The sequence below is a fragment of the Apis florea genome, unplaced genomic scaffold (assembly GCF_048593485.1).
Source record: "Apis florea isolate Af1SG1 unplaced genomic scaffold, ASM4859348v1 contig_2201_pilon, whole genome shotgun sequence".
NCBI lineage: Eukaryota > Metazoa > Arthropoda > Insecta > Hymenoptera > Apidae > Apis > Apis florea.
In genome coordinates this window covers 2,525,103-2,548,552 of record NW_028256542.1, presented here as the reverse complement: position 1 = coordinate 2,548,552, position 23,450 = coordinate 2,525,103, and the positions used below count along the sequence as shown (strand labels likewise).

The following is a 23,450-nucleotide window of genomic DNA, read 5'->3' as shown; positions in this document are numbered from 1 at the left end:
CACGAACGATTTATCGCGAAACACAAATTATGCGAAGAAGAGACAAAGGCGTACGACGAGGCTAACCCGTATTAGGAAAGGAGGAATCATAAGTCGTGAGACACGTTACACGTTACACGGACAAATCGAATCGTCGGAGGGCTTTCTCTCCGCCTCTTTACGAGCGGAAACCCACCTGGAAGGCGCGGATACGTACAAAGAAACGTGGAGGACGACGCTCCACGTGAGGTGGATTTTCAATCGATGCACGAGCAAACACCGAGTGGTTTAACGACGAGCAAGAAAATCCTGGAGCATTGTGAAGATTGACAGGAGGGAGGGGAGGAGGAGGAGGGGGGGTGCGCCTGTATCGCGTTACATCGTCGCGTCTGGAACGTTTCCAGACGCCCTGACCGGGCATCGCTCAATGGAAGAAAAATGATCCCGGGCCCTTGGGCTGGCATTAATCGACTTAAACAGTGGTCGAAACGCGACATTAATCATTGAAAAATTTCAGGTATATATTCTTCTTACGAGTTACGACAAGTGAAAGAACGTGACTTGGGGATTTTTTTCCCCGTGAATTCGTCGAACGAAGCGATACGATAAGAAATTTTAACCGTATTCTTTTCTGGAATAATTTATTCGAACTTTTGTCATTTTTTATCTTGTCCAAGAGATATCGATTTTTAAACGCTCTGAAATTTTGAAATTAGATCGTTCGATCCGATTCTGACGGAGAGATACTTACGTAAGAATCGATATTTTGTTAAGTTAACATTTTCATTCTTCTTTATATTATGAAATTATGAAATAGTACAACCAAATAGTAAAAACCAATCTAAAATTTTTCTGGAATAAATTGACAAAGAATGTTCCTTTTATTATAAACACTTCGTTACGCGCTATTAATATAATAATTTAATAAAATAAAGTTCGATATTATCTTGACTCCATCCTTCTTTCCTTCCTTCCCCTAACATATCGCTCGTTTAAAAGGAAGAGGAACGAAAGCGAATCCGAATCGACGACGAAATTCCATCGAATTGGTTTGAGTTGTGCGCGCAATCAGGCGCAACTGGTCGACAAAGCGTTGACGAATCGACCAAGCCCCCTCCCCCCCCGTCCAAAGAACCGTAGGAAACATCGATCCCCTCCCCCCCATCGCGATCAACGATGCGTGTCGCTTCGCGGTCCGCGCCTATACTCCATACTTTTGATCGATCGGTCTCGTATTTATTTATATTCCATCGAACGGCCCCACCTGGTGCCATTAACGAACGTTTCTCGTTCGTAGAGGGGAAAATATATATGGAATTCCTGTAGACCCTCTACGAACGACACTCTATCAATTTTTCGTGGGGGGGGGAGGAAATCTTCGTCGAAATTGAGCGTCGGGGAGATGAAAATATTTTTCAACTTTTCGAACTAAATTTCTAAACTCTGCACGTGTTCTCGTTGGCTCGTCGAAATTCCGGCAATTTTATTAATTCTTCGTTTTTTAATACGTTAAAACAACGATTAAAGCTCTTGATATTCAACGAGCTTGTATATGTTGTAAAGAGGTATATATATATACAACGATATAATTTTACAATTTAAACAACCATACGTTAAAAAGGGTATTACAACACCAGATCGTGCAATACCTAAATACTTCGTATTATTCCTTTCTTATCGAATTCTATCCGATTCGTTTCTCGCGCCGTTACACTTTTCCTTCGGGGTTAAATTTTACAACGGCATTTTATGCCGAACTCCTCGTCCACCGCTCGCTTTTCCTTTACTTTCTCTTTGTGAAACACGCGTGCTACCACGCCTTCACTTGCCGTCAACTTGCAGTAATAAACAGGATATTGTTATTATTATTGCTATTCCTAACGCGACTTGTTTCATTTTTGCCCGGAAAATGGCCTCGTTAAATGCTTCGCTCGTTTCACGCACGAAATAAAACGCGAACGATCGCCGCCACGAGTCTCTTTTTACATTAGAGTTAACGACAAAAGTCTACGTCTTTCATCATTTCGAATTAAAAATTTGTGTCCCGTTAATCGCGTTTCAGGTTAATTTAATCGATCGGTATGCGAATTAAAAGCAATTTTCTAAATCCTTAAATTTTCCAAGCCTCAAAAAGCCTTTAAAATTCGATACAAATATGATATTCCCTAACTCTTTGATCGCAATCGAAACGAAGTATCTCTGTATCTCGATAGATCGAATGGAAGACTCAGAAGAAAATTTAAAAATTTGATTCCATACAAAATCTAAAATCTCCAACAAATTTACACCTCGCAAACATCGTGACTTGGTTCATTTACAAACAGAATATATATATATATATATATTTACATTCCAAACACGCATCGCGTTTATCCTAGCGACTCTTTACCTATACATAAGTTAACCGCATTATCCAGCATATTTCACTATCACCGACCAATATTCACCACCACCTATCCCCCTGCGGATGCATACACGCTTTCGATTTAACAAGAAAACCGATCGATCGCGATTAACTTTTCCACCAACCAAACTCCCCTTCGTTTTATCTAATTTATCAAAAATTCAGCAGAATGCAAGCAACCGATTTTATCGAAGTTTCGAAGCTTTCCTAAATCCTCGAATCTAAATTCACCCCTGGATTTTTCTTTTTTCTCGTCTCTCCCGTTTCAACGAATCCTCGGAACGAAAACTCGAGGCGAACCTTCTGACAGACTTCTCGTTCCTCCTCTCGTGGGCCATCTTCGCCATCTTCTTCCTCGCGAGGCAAGGGACGTGAAGAGGATGAGGGGGGGGAGGAGGAGGAGGAGGAGGAGAAAAGAAGAAAGGAGGAGAAAAGAGAAAGGGAGAGGAAAGCGAGCGAGTCGGCGCAACAATTAATTTACTTCGCTCACGGTCGGATAATTGAAAAATTGTCGATAGCTTGGAAGGAAGTCGATACCAGGGCGGGGGGTGAAACACGGGGCAGGCGAGAATCGGTGGTTGTAAGAAGCGAGAGAAGCCGAGTTAATTAAAGTGGAAGAAGGGCGATCGAGCGGGCGGAAATTAAAAATGTAAATGCGCGTGATTGGAAACCGCCTAATACCCGGCCATCCTCCTTTCGATTTCAGAGATTTCCACAGATTTTTTTATTATAATCGGTTTTCAGCCGAATCTAACATTGCCTTCGTTGCCGGTGTCGCGGTTAACGGATGATTGGAAATAGAAATTTCTGCGCTCCGACTAATCCTCTTCTCGGCAGGTTTGAGGTTAGGTCTCTAGGATGATGATTCCAAGACTTTCTTACTTTTTACTTGGTTTAAGTATTTGTTATTGAAATTGTGTTTCGTTGCCACGTTTCGTTCTTAACCGTATTTAGCATCGTTTCTTTTCGTGTTTGGAATAGTTTTTCGAATGGAATTGACAGGTTAAAATTCTCGTTCCATGGATCTTTTATGCGAGGAAAAACGTAGATTGAACTTGAAATAGTAATTAATTCGTTCAAATTGTTTTTTTAATTATTACAATTAAATTGAAATTAATAGTGTTAATACGTTATTCATTCAAATAAACGCAAGAACTTTTTTTCATTAATGTATATTTCTAGGATAACAGTGCCAAATTACACTTAACCTGTTATATTTAATAAAATTACGAAAGAATATTATCATTAAGCAAACATTAAATGATTCACGAAAATATATATCTACAACTTACGAGCATACGAATTAATTCGGCATCGATGACAGACTAGATGACAAACGAAACTTTCTCGTCGTTCCAGAAATCAAAGCTGGGAAATAAAAAAAAAAAAAAAAGGATCGTTCTTCTTTTAAAAGTGAATTTCACCGGGCAAAACACGCGACAAAAGGGAGTTCCTCCTCGGCAAAACGACGATCAAAGAAAGACAGTCGGTGGAAATCTGTTTACCATTCAACGGAACGGTTTTTCTAGATGGCTTTTTGCTCGTTTAATTAGCTTCGTCGCTCGTAAATCGAGCCACGAACCACCCACGCGACCGCAGATTCCCGAGAAAGTTAAATATTTCGTCGGTCACGTGACCGCATAATTTTTCATTGCCCCACGATGCACGCTTATCGCCTCGTATTATACCTCGTGATACATTCGATCCCGTGACGTTTCCTTCGCGATATCCGCGTCACGAGAGATCATTTTTCCACTCTCGTAGCCCGAACCATCCACCTCCTCCAATCGTAGATCATTCTTGAAACGCAACCCGATCGTTTCCGCTCTGCGATTATCAGCTCAGCGATTGTTCAACGATTTTTTTTACGTTAACGAGCGTTAACGATTCTTCATGATAAGGAGACTTTCAATAATCTTTCGAACGTTTCGTTCGATTATACGGAAACTTGAATGCTGAACTTTGTTTGTTCGGATAAATTTTTTCGAAATTTCGAAATCCTTCAATTTACGGTTATGGTTTATCGTTGAAAGCGTGCTTCTTTCGAGTGTTGATATATAAAATTGTGAATTCTTTTTTAAATTACGCGTCGTGTGCTTAGGAATTAGAAAAGAATTTTCCATACAAGTTGAGATCAGTTCTAAGCTCAATTCACCTCGTATGTACGTACGTTGTGTGCACGATTTCCAGTTTAGTGTACACTTGGTTGGTCAGTGTTTCGAATAGATGAGGGTTGGTTGTTTGTTGCCAAGTTTGGTATGGGATAGTCGAATTGAATATTAATTGGTTCGGCGTTCGAGTTTACGCAGTTGAAGAAAATCGAACGTTCGACGAGATTTCGATTGTTCTTTTCTAACTTTTGATTCTAACTAACTGTTCGTTAATCAAAATGCTCATAAGCTCATAAGAAGAACGAAATTTTTTCTCCTCTGTTGAGAAAACAATAATTTATGGAATTGAATTATCGATTGACACTTAAAATATCAAACACACGATAACGATCGTAACTCGTAACAAAGAGGGACAGACAATTAAAATTCCTTCGAGCCGAAAGAATTGCACAATCCTCTTATTACGAAAGAGATTGCATCACAATCTGAATCTGAAATTTCTGCTCTTTCATTGTTCACTTTCAATTTGTCGCGTATCCGGCCGAGAAAAGGCCAGGATGTATATCGCGATAACGTGGAAGAATTGCGAGTGAAAAAGAAAAAGAAAAAAATGATTCTCGGCTGGATTTTTCAAACAAAAAAAAAAAAAAAAAAAAAAAAAAGGAGAACAACCGTGAAAGGATCTCACTGCCTGGTCTGATTAGTCGAAGCCTGACCTTTGAGAGGAATTCCACGCAATCTATATAGCGATACGGTTGCGATACCAGGAATTTAATTTCGACTCGGATGAAGCTGCGTTCGATTGCACATGATGTTTCGTTTCGCCATCGCCTCTCGTGGATACGAAATAAAAAGTGGGACTATAACCATTGTAATAATCACATCGAGTTTCGCGGCAACTACAACAAGTCTCTTTGAATATTTCATTCGGATCAATACCTTGTTCCTATGAATTTTATCCATCATTTTGTCAACATCAATGTTAATTGATATTAATTATATTATATATTGATTTAAAACGGTGAAACTACTGTATTTGATTTGTACGGATTGTATTTGAACGGATTTCATACTGTATTTGATGAATAAATATATTTACAAGCAATAAGAAAGGAAGGGGGGGGGGGGAAAGAATATAATTGGAAATATAATTTTTAAATATACTGCTATTAATCCTTACAATGAGATCATATGAGATCCATCTCGATAGATGACGTATGAGGATAATAAATAATTTCTCGACTTGATAGCTATAATAAAATCAATAGTTTCTAGAGACGGTTTAGAAAATTCTATAATTTCATGTCCATCAAATTTCTACTACGGCCTCAGACATATAGAAAGAAAAAAAAAAAAAAAAAAGAAACGAGGGAACAAAACGACATTTCAATAAGCATTCAAAAGAGCAAAAAAGTGTCCATACGGAGAATAAATCTAATGGAGATCAGAAGCCTGTGAAACTGTCCACTTATAAACTACGCACAATAAACCGTTGTCATAAATCCGCTTCCAACTCGCACTCGTTCGAAAAGGAATTTTAATAATTCCATTTCCAACTGACACCCTTCGCCTCCATTAATTTACCACCGAGGGCGCAGCAACGAGACTGCAATTTACGCAACCGTGTTTCCGATCGGCTACCATTCGCCAACTCTGATTTCTCAAAGGGGGAACGTTGAGAAAAAGAAGACTGAGAGAGAGAGAGAGAGAGAGAGAGCGAAAAAGAGAAAAATAAAATTGGAATAAAATTTCCTGACGTTCGCGTTCGAGAGAATCGAGCCGAGTCAAAAATCCCTTTGACCGCGGTTTATTACCTCCATTATTCATAGGACACGAGCAACAAGGCAGATACGATCTAACACCTACTCGATCACGGTTCACCGCCGCCTCCCGCGATCGACAGCCACGATATCACTTAAGCCGCGTCCGAGCGGACGATTTTCATCTTCGATCCGGGGGCCTCGTGTCCCTCAACAAATCGCTCCACGTATCACGCCCCGCCCGCCACCAATTTACGCTCGAGGTACCTGTTACGCTTAAAAGGGGCTGTCGCCGATTGCGCAATGATGAACACGAGCGCCCACGAGGTTTCTGCATAGGCGAGATTGATTTCGTGATACGAGGCGAGAGATCGACGAGACGAGTTTTGATTTAAATTGGGGAAGAGGAGGGCAGGGGGGGAGACGAATGGGGAACAGTAATGGAATTTTTTTCTTCCGTTCTATGGAGAAGTTTATAGAGATGGATGGAATTGTCATGTTAATCGTCGAATGATTATCCGTGATATATTTCTAAATTCTCAAAGATTGGTGCGCCATATATAGATCGAGATGTTATATTAATAATTCGATTTGAAAGTTGAAACGCTCGAGAGAGTGGAAAAATGTGTGCTCGATATTTTTAATAACAATAATCGCGACGCGTTATTCGCGATCGATATTCTCGAGAGGTTGCTACATTACTCGCATTCCACCCTTTGGCAACATTCAATGCTCAGAAGACACGTGGATTAGAATGGTAATAAATAGTTCAAGAACTAGATTGCAGTCAAAGATTGCAATGACACTCAGACGTTCTAGATGCAAGCGAATTCCTTCGATACTACCTCTGCCATAATACGTATAATTGTGGCGATAAATATAATGTATAATACGATACTTTTATAGTTGCGCTATTTCATTTATGACCAACAATATCCAACTATCCTCCGTGTGTGTGTATAGTGTGTATATCTTCCTCTATTCTCAACATCCTCCATTCTTTGCCGTCAATCTTTTACGACGACAATAAAAATTAAGGAGATTTCCTCGATGAAAAATAAAATATCTAACGATCAAAATATCTAAAAATATACGACCACATTCGCTATCTTTCGAGACTTTCCAAAGACACTCGTTTCATCCCCATTTTTCTTTTTTTTTTTTTTTTTTCTTCTTCTTTCGTCCAAAGTTCACTCCTCGAAATTTAAAATTCTTCCTCGACAAAAATTGAAATATATATCAAAATATGCAGAAGCTAAATTTCTCGAGATGTACATTTCTCAAAAATAAAATAGAATCCAAGTAACAAGAATTTATGTCTTTCTTCATCCGAAATTCAACTCCTCGAAATTTAAAATTCTTCCACGATGAAAATTGAAACGTATCCGTATCGATTTAGAAAAATAAAATTTTTTTAAGTTAAACTTAATTTCTCAAGAATCCAAATCAAATCCAGATTGTTAATTCCATTCTCTATCTCCTCCTTCCTTTCTTCATCCGAAATTTAAGATGATATCTTTTCTCGACTGAAAAATTGAAATATATCCATACCGAAACGGGCAGAAGCGAAATTTCTCGGGCCAAAACGAGTTAATTTCCCCGAAAAGTAAAAAATTGTTCCATGGAAGAACGACCGTTTCCACTCCACAAAGGATTACTTCAAATTCCTCTCTCCCTCTCTCTCTCTCTCTCTCTCTCTCTCTCTCCTCTCCCTCCCCCCCTCCCCCCCATCTCGCCCCTCGAATATTGGAGCGAGGCGAGCGAGAAAAGTAGAAAACGAAGGAGCGCAATAATGCAACGCGAAACAAAATCCACTCTCGTAACACGGAGGCAATCAACGTAGAGGGTTAATAACTGTTCACAGCCCGGTAGGAGGTGCGCGAGTGGAGGAGGGGAGCGCGGAACGGAAAAATCCTCGATTGTCTCGGACATTTTAAAAGGCGATCGCGTCGAACGGCGACGTGACAGGCGTTCGAATGGAACGCCGGGAAAGAAGTCATTCAAGTGTCGATAGAGCGGACGATTTACCGGCCACGTTCGAGGAACGCGATCTAATTTGATTCGTGGTGAAATGGCCGCGTGCGCCAACGACAATCCACCGTTGTACCGTGCAGACGTGGAACAGCCTATTAACCTGGCACGACCGTGTTATTTCGCGTTTTCACCCGGCTTTCCACCCGGACGAACAATACCCGGCCTGTGATTTTCGCTCGAGGAAATTTCCTTTTAATTCGCGTTACCAGCAATCCCGTAATCGTAACTCTTTATAACACCGAACGTGTACGGGTCCTTCGGAATTTCATTTTCCCCGATTCGATCGAAGAAACATCGATGTACTTATATATTTTAATGCCAACACGAGAAATCAAAGGATGAGTAAAAGTAATACGGACAATTATATAAATAGAGAAATAAAACGCACCAAGCTTTCGAAAGAGTAGTATCGATGTACAACGCTTGAAAGAAGTATTTCGGAACAAAGCAAGAGGAGGAAAACGAAACTCGGTAAACTTATCCGTTTACCAAAAAATTATTTTTCTCTCAAACGCCATCAAACACTTTGACGATTCCCTTTCATCAACCGGCCAAATTATTCCCCCCTTCGAAACAACACACATTCTCCCTCAAATTAAAATCCATCCATCCGACAATCACCCTTCCATTCAAACATTCTCAAACTCTCCTCTCCCTTTAAGCCGAAAGGTGACTCCCGTCCTCTCAGACGTTCCACTCCTGAATTCTCGTGCGTATGTCGTCGCCTCCTCTCCTCATCATCATCCCTCCGTGCACTCGGCGGAAAACGCATGAGCGCACCCGGCCAAGCGAGAATCGTCTTGCAGCGCGTATATCCGGCTGCAGACCCTTTTCGCGCGAAGGGGTTGCGTGAGGGACCTTTGGCGACAGACGCCAGCCACCCCCTCCCCTCACAGGAATCCTCGCAGTTTCGCGCGATTTACCCGTGATTGCGCGCAATCCAGATAGAGAGAGAGAGAGAGAAAGGGAAGGAGAGGAATGGAAACAATGACGATCTCCTCGAAACGTTAGAAACGTTCGTTTCGAGTGACCGTTTTGTTCGAACGTTTGTGGATGAAGGAATCCCCGGATTCGTTCCGTTTCGTGCGGATTGGGGTTGGTGCGAGTGGTTGAAGGGTGTGTCGAGCTTGGGATGGAAGGGTGGATACGTGGCGAGAGAAACGCGTTCGAAGTGATTTCGTTACCTGTGATCGTTTGGCGATAAAGAACTCTCTCGAGGATTAGAGAGAGAGAGAGAGAGTTAGGTTTGAGATTGGAATGATTTTAGATGTGGATCTTTTGAAAGATATTTTGATCTATCGTTCATCAAATGTGGTTTGAAAAAATTTCGATAAATCATACGTCTTACATCTTTCTTAGGATTTCTCTCTTTCAAAACGTCTTCATACGAATTATCATTCTTCTTTTCCGATTTTTCAATATAATTCATAATTCGAACGATACATCTCAAAAGATCGTTTCGTTGATTAGGAAGGTTGAGTTATCGATGCACACCCATGGAAACGCGATAGTGCTCGAGTCGAGGTCTCAGTCCAGCTCACCCGTGCAATCGAGACGAAGGCAGGCCGAGCGCGTTAATTCCGCTCGTATAAATTCCGGGATTAAGAGCATACGTTATACTTAGGGAAATGCGAGTTTCGTGCTTTTCGCGTCTACTCGTCTCCATTCTCTCCCTTCTTTTTCTCCCCTCGTCTTACGTTTCATTCTTTCCCGTAGAAATTGTAACGAAGTGGAACGATATTCACCCTGGATAATCGAAAGTCTTGCTTTTTCGTCGTGGAATTGGGATTTTTATTTTAGGGGTTGAGAAATATAGAAACTTATAAAAAAAGAAGATGATAGAAGGCACGGACAAGGTTCTATAAAGAGGAAAAAACTTAACTGATTTATTGGAAGAACTGGTTTGTTAAATTTCTAGGAACTAACTAGATTTAAACCGTTTTATAGTTTTTACGAAACGTTTATCCTCGAAGGTCGTCCATTACCAAGATTTTCAACTTTCAAAATCTTCAAAATTATTTATCACCCGTTTAAAAAAAAATTCTTTCTCGAAAAACTTTAATCCAAATCGTGTTCTTCGATATTCGAGCAATCCTCCTTCCCCTCCCGACACAACATCCGAATCTTTTCAGCCAAGGCGTAACGGCCACTCGCTAGTTTGTGGAAACAAAGATCGATGGAGCGATTCGTTAAGGGCGCAGGACTGGAACAATGGGCCGAAAAGTCGCGCAATGTCAGCGCACGAGGCAGCACGCGACGCGTTAACTGTCCCTTGCCCTTCAACCGCGCGGTGCTCGCTCGAAACAATTTTCGTTCCAACACGGATGGATTCTTTCGCGAGGATTAATGGACGACGCGGGGGTTGCTTCGCGCGTAGAGAACTCGTCGATCGTAAATTCGGCGGTGCCGATTCGACATGGCGGCTTAACACCAACTTCCTTGAACCGACGTCGTCGTTCTGCCCGAGACGAATCGACTTTGCGACGCGTTAAGACGCGGCCGAGCCTCTCGAGTTTTCGATCGGCCAAAATGGGAGGATCGTGAGGTCGTAGAGAATCGAACGGGAGGAGAAAATTTCGTTGATTTTGGAACGTAGAGGTAGAATCGGGGATTCTTGATTAAATGGTCGCCACGGAGATTGGACTATTCGAGAATTTTTTTCCTTTCTTTTTTTTCTTTTTTTTTTTTTGTTTTCGGTTGGTTTCGAGGGATAAAATAAACCGGGGAGAAAGAAAGAGTTTTTTGGGGGGGGGGGAGGGGATTAATTAAGATGCGTGAGGGAGTATTGGAGTATTATGGGGGAGATTGATCGGTAAAGCGAGTTCTGGTTGGAATCTGTGGTTAATTAATAACGGCAAGTTGGGGGTGGAGAAAAGGAGGAAAGTTTGAGAATCTACTAATGAGATTAATAATGACGAGAGATTAATCGTGGATCGAGCGATCGAGATTCGCCGAATGGAGGGAAAAAATGTTGTACGAGAAATGATTAATGGTTTTGTACGAAACGAAGCAGATCGGTTAATTTTACAAGTTTAAATTCGTTTTTATCGATGGAGGAGGAGAAAAGGAGAATAAATAACGATTAAATTTTCCCCTTTACCAACTCTAGAGATCGATTTTTCTCCAACGAAAATTCAATCGCAATCGTTACACGTTCGCGTATTTTCCTTACTTTCGTTGAACTATTCGTCGTTGAATCGCGCGTTGTTATCGCGTATGTAATACGAAAAAAAAAAAAGAAAGAAAGAAAGAAAGAAAGAAAGAAAAAAGAAAAAGATAATTCAAACGAACAGAAAAATTCGTTCGTGAAAAGAAGCGGAAGAATCAAGTTTTCACCGAGTCCCTGGCAATTAATCGTGGAACGAACACGAGATGCCACGAGCTCTCTCGCCCCTCATCCCGAGAAAGGGGGGGGGGAGGGAGGAGAGGGCGAAAGCTAGAATTCAGTAGAATCGTCCGGAAAGCGTGGGACACGGTTCGAGTCGAGTGGAAACGTCGGCGGGAATCAGCCACGATAAATCAGCTGGCCGGCAATAAACGTCGCCTGGCTCAATAGTTAATGGCGAATCGTTGATTATGTCTCCGTTTCGACGATAATCCACCGCAGATATATATATATATATATATATACATCGCGAGAAATTTTTCGCGTTTTCCAATCCCCTCGGCTCGAAAAAGCGTTAAATCATCGACTCGTTCCTCGCTCGATCGATAAATAACCGATCACTGGAATCCTCGAATCCGACCATTGCTTACGCAGCTGTTCAAGGATTTAATTACGCGCGGTTCCTTTTCTCTCCTTTCGTTGCGTCTCGGGGCTTGTTGCTTCTTTTGCCTGTTCTCCGCGTTTATCCTCGATCTCTCCATTTTTTCCCCTCCGATCTTGTCTTCTTCTTCTTCTTCTTCTTCTTCGTGTTTCCTTCGCTGTAATTTAAATGAGAATTCTCGAAGTCGAAGCTCGAATCTTGGCTTTTCAAGGGTGGACGATCGATCGTCTTATTTATCTCCTGTCTATATATTTCTTATTCCATCCCCTTCGTTGTTACAGTTATTTTAGGCCGAGTTATTTTCTTTCAACTTGTGTACTTTCACTTTAGACTGTTTGGATCCAAAGGAATTTTCCTTTGTTTCACGAATGAACGTGTTAAACGTGTTTTGAATTTAATATAATAAACAAAAATATCATAAACTCAAGTATTCCTCGTTCACGTTTTCTTCGCCTTTACGTTACGTTATATTTTTGCATTCAATACTTTATTCCTGCATTACGTTTAATTTATCACGAGAATTATACAAACTTTTTTTCTCTCTCCTCCTCTTCTTCTCACGTTCCTTCTCCAACGTTGTATTCCCTCTTCTCCTTTCCCTCCTTCCTTTCAAGTGTCTCTCTCGAAACATTCTTCCATTCCTCTCTCTCTCTCTCTCTCTCCTCTTCTTAAATCTCTCGTCTCGAGTTAGCGATTCGATCAACACGCCCCTCGCTCGTACTCAATTATGGATACGCAATTATCCGCGATATCGTATAATAATACGTGCCACCGCGTATCGGTTCCTTGGAAATTATACGCCACTCACGAAAAATAAACGGTGACGGCCGCGTTTCAGCAACACGAGAAATCGAATTTACGCGAATGCGATACGCCTCCCCCCTCTCCCCTCCTCCCTTTATTAAGATCTCACGAGATTACGATTCGCGAGATTTAAAACGATTAAGAGGATCGATTCGAAGCGGCGTTACTCCTCTTATTAATCGATCCATCAATTTTTTTCCCTCGGCTCGAGCTTTCTTCGAGGAAGAAATCACGAGGACGCAATTTCTCGTAAATTGCTCCCGAGATTAGCACAGTTCTTCTTTTTTTTTTTTTTTTTTTATTATAGAATCATCTTCAGAGAATGATTATCGTTCCATCATCATTCAATCTCCTTCATCTCTGACATTGATTCTTTCGTATCGACTTTCTCGCTATTCTCGAAACTAATTTCATTTGCTAACTTCATTTGAAACACAGGTAAAAATTTCTATCCGTTATAGAATACAAAGTTCACTGAAATTTTATTTCTAATTTTATTATCGAACACATTGCTAGCAGTGTCACTATTTCATATTCTTGATATCCTTTTGTTTATCCTCGATAACGCGATCTTCAATTGTTTTGAAAACAGGTAATTCACGTGTAATTAAAATTTATATTTATAAATTTCACCTGCACTGCACAACCAGTCAACACAATCTCTCTCTAATCTTCTTCTAATCGATATCTCCATCCTCTTCATTTCGTTTGAAAAATTGTTTGCCAAAATATAAATAGAATGGAATGAAAATTCCTCTCTGGCGATACGTGTCATTTCGGTAAAATCGATAGGAAATCATCGGGTATTTCACGGTTTCGTTATTTACGCGGAAGAAGGGACACGTCGGGAAATTAACGAAGCGACGTGGCCGTCCGCGGAAAAATTAACAACCTTGTCGAGATTCGCATTGTCCGACCGCGGAAACGGAACAATTAATGCCGGCTGGAAATTATAATTGACGCCAGCCACCCTGCGTCCCGGAACTTTTTAATTAGGCATCGCGCCGCTTAAAGCGTTCGACGACCGGATGAAACTCGGGGAAAAAACGGTCCTCCACCATTCTCCACCTGTTTCCTCCGTCCCGTTCGTATCCGACTGTGCGTTGTTCGTCGACTCCTTCCAATCGATCAATTCTTTTTTTTTTTTTTTTTTTTCTTATTTGATCGAACATAGATATCGCGCGGTTAACGTGTTCTTTTTCGTTTTCTCTCAAAACTTTTGTACGAATTTGTACTCTTCGAAGATTTTACTCGTTATTTAAAAGATAATTGAAAAAGAATTTTCTAATTTTCCTTTTCAAGAATTAATTAATTGTTTACAGGCATGCTTATCGATGGTCGTCGGACGTGTATCAAGTTTAGAAGAAATGTAATTCGACTCGTTAACGACGAAATTATATTCGTTCCAACAACACCTAACCCGGAGCGTGAGTTGGGCAGGTCGATCTCGTTACATCTCGTTCCAGTTTCGAAAAGGCAACCTCTAGGAGCGGCGATCGCAGTTTGATAAGAGGCAGCAATCGTGGGAGTGCAACACGAGCCTTTCTCCGGCCCAAGCAACACCCACCTCGACATCCTCGACTCCCTTAAGATCTCGTCTTCAGATGGGACAAACATCCCTTCTGCTTCCTCCATTCATTTCGCTTTTCCTTCGAAAATTTCTATACCAAAACTTCAAATCGTGTCGATCCAACAGCTGTATAATATAGCTTTCGTCTATTATTAACCTACTCGCAATTCAGAAGATTGTTGGTAAATTAGAAAAAGGAGGAATATCTAAATCCAACGGGTAATCCTCAACAGGTAAAAGCCAATGATTCGAGAAGTTGGTCGAAACTTGGGGACAAAGAGTCTGGACGATTGTTTCGAGGTGTCGAATGCCTTCGACCCAACCGTTCGTAGATTCGTTCCTTCGTTACCAATACACAGAGAGAAAGAGAGAGAATGCAGGAGAGATCGGCGAGCGCAGATATATATATATATATATATACCGATCCACGAGAGCAGATATCCGGACGAGCTTCTCAATTAGGGATCGGAAGTGGCTCCGGGCTAACTGGCGCGCTCTTTGTGCTCGCCTCCTCCTGTTGGGTCCTCCGCTTCCGGCCCAGCTATTCGGCGTATCGCGTGTCACCGACCACGCGCGAGACCTCCTCCTCCTCCTCCTCGGGAAAATTGGCCCCCTCTTGGCGAAATAAAGGGACGTTCTCGAGCCTTGTTAAGACTTGCGACCTGACCCCGTGATATTTCATGAGGCAGACGACACAACCGATGCACGACCAGATCTCTTTCTCTCTCTCTCTCTCTCTCTCTCTCTTGCGTGGAACGAAGAAGAAGAAGGTCCACGCACCCTTCGATCCATAGCGGGGAAGAGGGGCGAATGGGTGTGGCGAACTTTGGAAAGGTGACGATGGAATTGGGGGTCAGGAGTTTGGTTTCGTTCGTGATAATGGTTATGGTCGTGGAGATGGAGATGGATTAGCCGTTTCAAGGAGAGGGGTGATTAATCAATTTCAACGTTCTCTCTTTTCGAAATCTTTCTTGGGCCTCTACCTTTAGCAGTATCTAAAATCCTTCGGCTTAATCGTATTCATCGATTACCTATTGTTCCTCCTACAACTCCTCCAATTTCCCAATTAACCGTAACAGCCGATCAATCGCGCTAACGAAGCTCAACCAATCGTCCGACGATTTAATTAAGCCTTAAAGAAAACCACTTTCGCCTCTTCTCGAGTTGACCAATTTCTTTTCTCTTGTATGTATAACTCTTGTATTCCTCGCTCGTTCGCTCGGGCTCAGCGTGGCCAAGTCGTCCCGTCTCAAAGAACCAATTATTGGCCCAATTTCCAAGACCCTTCCAGACTACGTTTCCACCTCTTTTCCCCGGTTTTTACGAACGAAGCACGAATTTTTCCCGACCATCATTTCGAGAATCGCGCACGTTCGCATACGTTGGCGTGACGGGCGACGAGTTTTCCTTATCCTTATCCACCACCCCCTCCCCATCTCTCACGTCCTCCTATCGCCACGTCAAATTTCCTTCTGTCCAGATATCGCCCACTCTGTCCGCTTAGCCTGTCTCCAGTTTACGATAACGAGCTGTCTTCGAGCTGAACTCTCGTAATTGAGAATCGACACCGTCCAACTGGCCAAGAGAATGGTTGTCAGCTGGAGGATCGGGGACACGATGGAGCGAAACGATCGCAGACGTCGAGTACGGGAGAGTATGCGAGAATTTAAATTGGAGAATTTAAATTCGGTGTTTTTTCTTTTAGCTTGTTTGAAACATCGAATGAATATGTACGAATAAACGTGTAAAGTTTCCTTTCGTACTATTTATCTCTCTTTGATTGAAAGCAAAGTTTGTATGAGTATGTGTGAATATGAAATTAGGGATCGATAGATCTTATAGGTTTTTTCAACGAGATGGAACGAGAACGAGGTAAAATGTCAAATTGTTCGCTAATGTATTCATGGGATACTTTTGGGAGGATTGATTGTCAAAAATAATTTTAAATAAATATAAAAATTTACCGAGCTACGAGCAATTTAAATTTGCATTCGAAAACAAGACAGAGACCTTCATCCATCATTTTCGTGTGGACGATCAACCATTTTACTCTCCACCTATTTATTCCGATTTCTCGAAGCTCCCTCCACGATCTCATCCAACGCTCTTACGATTCTCTTCATTCGCGCCAACTTTCTAATAATCCCAGCGTCGAAACCAAACAGAGAAGAGGAGAAGACACTCCCGGCTTCAGATTTATTAGCCGACCGTGTTAACCCTCGATGCCCGTCTAAAAAGCGAGGAGGGGCGTCACGCGCGATACACACCCCGAGCGGGGTGTAATTTCACGGGCTGCACACCTCCAGCCACCGTTAACGAGAGCGAGACTCTCCACGACGAGAGGAGGAGGAGGAGGAGGAGGAGTTCCTCCACCTTTTTCCGGCTAACGAACCGACTTCCGCTTTGGCCCGCCACCGGGCCGCGATTTAAACAGGCGGCCGCGAATGTTTTTTCGAGCGGCCAAGAATAAACTTCTCGAGGGGCCACGAGGGGGTGAGAGTAACGAGGCGTCCAATTATCAACTCGTCGTCGACGGCGCCGACCAGCCATCCAGTAGGCTGCATTTTTCCTAACCGGAGACTCGGAGGGGTCTACAAGGTGTGTCGAGAAGTTGGGACCGTGAGGTTTCACAAGCGTTCTGGGGGTAGTTCCAGCACGGGGGGAGGCTTGTGCAAGGTTGGAGATTTTGTGGATGGAGGAGAAGTTGGGCTTTCGAGATTTAGGGGTGGTTTGGGGCCGATTTGGAGGTAATCGGGATGAGATAGGGAAGAATGTTCGATTAATGCGAAGTGGGGTTGATTGGTTTTCCCACGAGGGATCTCGTGATTAATTTTCTCTTTCTTTTTTTTTTTTTTTGAAAAAGATTGGGTGGAATTTTCGGTGTAACATCGGACAGGGTTCTAATTATTGTTTTAAGAAATCAGCTTAAGAAGATCCGTAGAAAGTCTCCATGAGGTCCAATAAATTCCAATAACACGAGGTTCTCAATTAACCATTTCCTCACCAAAAATTCGAACAACGCTGCAAAAGGGTAAAGAAAGAAAGAAAGAAAGAAAGATTTTTCCTCCCTTTAACCCCCTTCGATGAAATCTTTCTTTTCATTCGCAACTTTTGTTCGTTTCGAACGGTATATTTCCAGCACACCCTATAAAGGTGTCCTCCTCGTTCCACCTCCGAACGCGGCAGCCACCCCTCCCCCCTCCCCTCCCCTCGAAACGACGCGAGTTTTATTCAGTTTTCCGAGAATCCGGCGAGAGTCCTGTCTGCGAGGCCGCGCTAACGATTCCGCCGGAAAGTTCCATCCTCGAGGAGCGGAGAAGTGCTCCGGCAACGGATGGAAATTAAATAATTCCGCAGACGAGCCGATCTCCCTCTCCCCTCTCGCGGATCGACCTCTCGAGCACCGCCCGTGGGATTCGACCTTGATTGCCTCGAGACAACCGCGTTTCCTTTGAAACGTAAATCCGACGCGCGATTGTCGAGCTGAGTCCTCTTTTGTCTTCTGTGTCGTCTCTGATTTTTTTCGCACTCCGCGGCCAGACAAGCGGCCAGCTCAGAGAGTCTCGAAGATCGACAATCGATCAGTTTTTTCTTGGAGCGACGCGTTCGAGTTTGGATTCTTCGGATGGATCGAAGAAATAATCGATTATTCAACAAGATTCGTGGACCGAGCTTTCGTGTATTAATCGACAAAGAAGGATTATAACTTATAGTCGCTCCGACGATATGACGATTGGAGTTATTGCACATCGAATATCTTTCTTTTCTCAATAAACACTGTCAAAGGAACGTGCACATTTTTGATACGATAGGAAAAGAATCGAAGAGAAATTCTCGGCCGCTTATGTACTCACAGCATTTTCGAAAATAGGATAAATAAAAATCGTATTGGAACGATTTGGAACGTAAGCAAAATGCTCTTTCTGCACTTTCGCTGCTCCTCGACCAACGTTCCACGAATCGGGCAGCAATCGATCGTCCGCAAATCGGCCCGCTAATCGTCCACTTCCACCCGTTGGAAACAAGTTATCATTCGAGGAACAAGCGTTTCCAATCAACTCTCTCTCTCTCTCTCTCTCTCTCTCGTATCCGACGGGGCAATCGCACCAAGCGTCGGAAGATCGAACCGGCCTTTTCCTCGCAGCCCAAGCTATAATCGTCCTTGCGATCGTGATCGACGAGTATCTCCGTTTCCTGGCCAATTAGAGAACCGTGGCGAAGCGTGCCGCGTTGATCGATCCCTAATTGCCGCGGTTATAAGTCGACACGAGGCGGAAGTTGGAAAAACGGAAACGCGTTCGAGGCACGTCGGATCTCGCCACTCGCAAAGTTTCGCCTCGGCTCGTCAGCCTCGCATACGCAGGTTGGCCAACTTTACTCTATTTATTACTTACATTCTGAAATACAATTTTCCTTAGGCAGGGCCATGTTTGCTCGGCCGCCCAGCTTTTTGTCCCCGATATACTCGATACCCGATCGCCTCCTTTCTTCTCCATTTTTCCCTCTCCTAGCTGGTCGAGTTCTTGGATCGAGCGGATGGACGAAGATTATAATTAAAACGTTGTCTTAATTTCAGGTAAAAACTTGTCTTGAAGAATGTAAGAAACTTTTCCAATCGTTGTTAATATTCCATTTCCGCTAATAAATAAAAAGAGACGCAAGAAGACGCGTTAAAAATCTTCTTGATCGAACTTGAATCTCTCTTAATTAAATCCCTCAACCTCGACCTCGCATCGGTGTTCTGCAACTACATGCCGAGGCAAACGTTACGCGATCTCTCCAACTTCTCCAAGTTGCTCACGATGCTGAAGAAAGTGAGTAGGAAACAAACAAGTTGGAGGTCCACAGACTCATAGATCTCCCCGGATGTTTGTTCCCCGGGAACAATGGACGCCGGGGGCCGCGCAACTGTAAGTCGTATTAAGCTAATCCCCGCGGAAACGGGACAAAAATCTACGACTTCCGGCTTCCACTCGAAACGAAACGATCTTCGCCGCTCTCCACCTGTTCGGGCATGGAGCGAGTCGTGCGGTCGAAAGGATAATCCTGTAATTAATACGAGGCGTGCAACAGATGCGTGACACTGGAAAAAAAAAAGAGAGAAAAAAGAAAAAAGGACTTCCGCGTTCACCTCCAACTTGCGCGATTCCCCGGCTCTCGCGTTCCTCCTCCACGCGCCGCGGGGAGCTTTGTGTCACCGAGAATTTACGGGGTATGAAAGGCGAGGATTTTGATCCAGTTTCTTTATCGCGGCCGTAATTCAAGATATCGCGCGACGCATGGGAATGCGAGCCACGATCGGCTCCGTCGATCCTCCGGGGTGTTATATCGGGAAGCAGATTTTTTTTATTTTTCTTCTTTTCTTCTTTTTCCTTTTTTTTTTTTTTTTTTTTTTCAGAGAGAGAATTTACGCCCCGTGACGTTCCACGAAACGTTACGTCTACGATTGTTGTTTTCGATTTAGCTTTTAAGATTTCTAAAATGTTTGTCCCTTTTTCCTCTTTTCTTCTTTTTTTCTTTTTCGATACTTTATATGTACTTTTTTTTTTTCTTTGTAGAGATTTACTCGCAGTGGAAAATATTCGATTCTTTCTTCGGGCGAACGAAAATTTTTTTAAGATTTTCTGAAATTCTCAAGAAATTAACAATAAAAATCGAAGATTAAATATCTTTTCTCCTCCGTCAACTTTTACGAAACGATATTCCAACCATCATTCTTCTTACGAAACCCGAAGTTCGATTCTTCAAAAAATGTAATGACTCGAGCCCGCTTCACCAAGAAGAAGAAAAAGAAGAAGAAGAAGACTTTCAACAAAGTCTTCGAGCTTTCCCTCGGTGCTCGGCAATCAACATCCAGCCCCCTCCCTCGGTTAAGGTAAACGGGGGGGGGGGGGGGATAGAACAAGCCAAGAAGCAGCGCAAATACGAGAAAGACGGAAGACGAAAACGCAGCGGGACCCGAAGGAAGCCGTGTAGGACATACTTAATCGTACACCGTAGCCAACCGACGGAAACTTGTCCCGCGTACATTACCCCCTCCTCGCTCTCGAGAACTCTTTCGAGAAGGCAGAACGACGGGTCGACCGAGTAACAAGGGAATTGTTTCCAACGATCATTCCTTGAGAAACTGGCGGTGCTCGCGTGCGAAACCGGTAAAGGGTTGTAAAAGTATCCTCTTCCGACTCTATCCCTGTAGAGGCTAATTACGTTTCGTTACCATCTGTATGTATATCGCCCCTGATAATCGCCATTTCGGGGAGAGAGAGAAAAGGAAAAGAGCAATTTCGAGGAGGATGATTTTCTATTGTTTGCTGCTAAGATTGACCTTGTTTTCCTTTTTTTATAATAACGTGGAACACGATCCGATTTCGAACGAAGATCGAGTATCCTCTGCTTATATAATTGCGGAATATAATTGCAATAGTTATTCCGCGAGAAAATTATCTATAATTATATGGAATTGAATTTTGGAATTTGTTACGGAAAATCAGAGGATAAAATTAAAAGTGTGTATTGAAATATTCGATATACGATAAACTTGAGGAAAAAATACCATCTCGATTCTTACAAATGTTTCTAACGAGAATAAATCCCGGGATATCGTGGCACAAAGTGAATAAACTCGTTCGAAATTCTTGATATCTCCAATAGAAACGATTGTTCGTCGAATTTTATTTATCAAATTCATCTTAGATGAAAAAAAAAAAAGAAAAAGAACGTTAATTAAAGCGGGATTATTCGAGGAATCGGACGAAGTTGGACGAAAAAACAAGGGAAACAGAAGAAATCGGAGGGAACGTTTAATTTTCGTCGCGGAGAAGTGGATAGAAAACGAGCCGAGAAGTTAACCTCTCCCCTCCCCTTTCCTCGAGCGATTGTCGCGAGCTTGAGAGAATGCCAGCGGGCTTTTCTTGCGAGGGACCGCAAGAAACGCGTCTGAATTGCCAGCGTTTTCACAAAGATCCTTTCCAACTTTTCGGCCCGGGACACTTGCCCCTTTGACGACCACCGCCTCCGTGTATATATCCTGGCCTGACACAATGCAAACCAATCTAAGAGGCACAATACCGTCCTTGGCTGACTTCCGACTTCCTTTGTCTCGCGAGACGACGACTTCGAACGACGCCCTCGAACCACGATAACTTCTTTTTCGTAAGGAACGATCGACAACCGGGGACTATTGTTGTTCAGGCTTGGGCCGAAAATTGGAGCTCGAATTTCCGTTTTGTTTACAGATCGTTGGATATTTTTTCGAAATGGACTGGATTGAGATCCCGTAATTCGTAGAATATATCTATTATCTTTATTTTTTTCTTAACGGAGAATTGAATTATTTCGTCTGTTTATGGTGTAGACAGACTTGTGCTCGTTCGTTCTTGTCGATTCTTCGAAAGAGATAGGATGATCCCTTTATAAATTGGAGGACGGTTACTTGTGATGAATACAATTGTTCGACAAAATATGCCCAACCCATTCGTCTCGCGCGCTCGAGAAAAAAGGCAGCCCTTGAAGAATTAACCCCTTGAAACTGGAACACGCTCATTAGTTCATCTAATTCAGTGACCATTGCCGCAAAACCTCATCAAGAACCCCAACAAATTTCACCACCTCGCGTTACACACCGTTTTCCTACACCTCGGCGAAAACCCCAGACCCAACCGCCAGAGCTTGCCGCAACTTGCAGAGAGAAAGAGAGAGAGAGAGAGAGAGAGGGGAAAAAAGCGAGGGATCGCGTCAAGAATAATCGTGAAACGGAGCTCAAGTGCGTCCACATTCAGTTCTCCCCGGTATTTTTACTATTGCTTATCACGCGAGCCGCAGATAACGCGATGATAAATCGCGCGACGATTAATTCCAGGTTCCTCGACCGCCCCCGGAGGCGTTTTCGACGATACCGTTCCGCAGGAAGCTTAAGTCCATTTCAAACGGTACGCTCGCTCGTGCAACGGGGTATATCGCTTGGCTTATTGTACTCCATATTTCACGCCAATCGCGCGATGATCGATTAAATATGCTCGATGGATTTCAAATTTTTTTTCCAACGATTCGATTTGTACAGCGAGAAAGATTGCTGGACTTTTTACGAATAAATTTGTTTGCGAAGTGATACGAGTTGAGATAATCCTCGAACAGCAACCAAATCGATCGTTAAATGATAATTATATCGCGAGAAGACGAATTGGGTGCGAAAAAGTAAGGAAGAAAAAAAAATAATAATAATAATTCGAATTAAAAGAAGAATTGGAAAAGAATTGATTGGCACACGTGAACGATACAAGAAAGCCTTCTTCCTACTGATCGAAATTCTGTTATTCGTTTTTTGATATTCGAAACGCGACACAAACGCGTCGGAATACAGACGAACCTTAGTGCAGATCTACATTGCGTCTAGATCGGATCATTAAGCTTGCCTCTCGTGTCGAGTCGGTGGTAATAGAGGTTGTTTGTTTCCCGACGGAAATCTTATGACGTGTGGGGAGGAGGGGCCCTCCCGTTTCCTGTGCGAACCCATTTGTACCGCCCCCTTCGAAAATAAAATTTGTTCCTTCGAATGAACGAGCGTCACGAGACGTATTAGACGATAACCTCACTTTTCCAACCCCCCATTCTTTGAGGCGGTTGTTTATAACCGAGTTGTGTCTTGAAAAGGGTTGATGATAGGTAATTCCTTGGATGGATGGCGATCGATTTTTATATGTTAAGCAACGATGACGGAAACATTATTATCGAAAAGTATATTTGAAGCAAGCGATATTGGAGATATTTAGGTGATTTTTTATATGGGTCATTAATTTTTTTATAAAGCGTTAAAATTAAAACTACAAATTTACTACAAATTTTTTTCTACAAATTAGAAGACAAATATATTGCGTAAATAATATCGAACTGTAATAGAGGAAGAATTGGAAAGTTATTTGAATAGTTATTTGCTCTTTAAATAGATTCCTATGAGCGCATCATTGACATTTGTGCACTGGATGGTTAATCGAGACGTCCCATACGATTGGATACTATTTACGA

At 42.5% G+C, this 23,450-nt stretch overlaps 1 protein-coding gene across 1 annotated transcript in view; it reads right to left on the bottom strand.

Moving 5' to 3' along the window:
- The window catches only part of LOC105734771 (uncharacterized), an 80,972-nt gene that overhangs the window by 323 nt on the left and 57,199 nt on the right, over window positions 1-23,450 (bottom strand). The gene's annotated exons all lie outside the window — the stretch shown is intronic.